This window comes from Dipodomys merriami, unplaced genomic scaffold, assembly GCF_024711535.1.
Source record: "Dipodomys merriami isolate MVZ:Mamm:240054 unplaced genomic scaffold, mDipMer1.0.p SCAF_312, whole genome shotgun sequence".
Lineage (NCBI taxonomy): Eukaryota > Metazoa > Chordata > Mammalia > Rodentia > Heteromyidae > Dipodomys > Dipodomys merriami.
The window spans coordinates 1268929-1269913 of NW_027204627.1; positions in this window are offsets into that span (position 1 = coordinate 1268929).

Below are 985 nucleotides of genomic sequence, written 5' to 3' on the forward strand. Positions count from 1 at the left end.
GGTGTCATAATGGCAACATGATGTCTCAATTATGATGTCAGAAAGGATTTGTTATGTTTTCTTGGTATGTCTGATGTCAGTTGTCATTTGTTCCCCATGAAGTTATGGATACAAAATAGGTTCTGTGATGTCACAGAGGCCATGTGTGTTTTCAAAGGTGGTTATAAGTCATAATAGTTTTGGAATGGCACAATGTGATCCATAATGTCACAATGGAATGAGATGTTCTTTTGGGTTTTGATGTCACCGTGGTGACATCAATGGCTTTGTGATGTCAGAGTTTGTTTGTAATATCAGAATGACCCAATTTCAATTACTCATAATTCAATATGAGGATACCATTTGATAGAAGAAGCTTCATAGTGTGAGGTCATACTATGTGAAAACCCAACGGGACAGTGATTTCACAATGACAATGTGACGTCTCAACATCATGTTATAATAATGTTCTGATGTCACAATTCGTGATGCCATACTGATGAGGAGGTCATAACTTGGTCATAACTTGTGTGAAATGCTGCCATTAGGATATTTTGGCTTTTAGTAAGCTTATAATCTGTTTTGAAACATAATAATTCAGGTATGACATATGATATCAGAAATTGACTCTGACATCATGAACATTGTGACATCATGAACATTGTGACATCACATTGATAGACATCAAGATCATAGTGGCACAATATGAACTCACAAATCTGTTAGGACTTCATCATATTTGTGAAACACATGACTTTAGAGACAACACAGTCCCTTTGTGAACTCATATCTTCATTGTGAATTAATGACATTTGAGATCTGGCATGCCATTGTGACATTTCCAACCAATTGTGACAGCACAAACCTATTATACTAGAAACACATTGTGATCTAATAGCCATTGTGACAGCACAATCCCTTTGTGATTCCACATTTTCATAGTGATAATACTAACCCACTGTGAAATTCCAATCCTCTCAAGCCCAATCCAGGTATGAAATGTGAT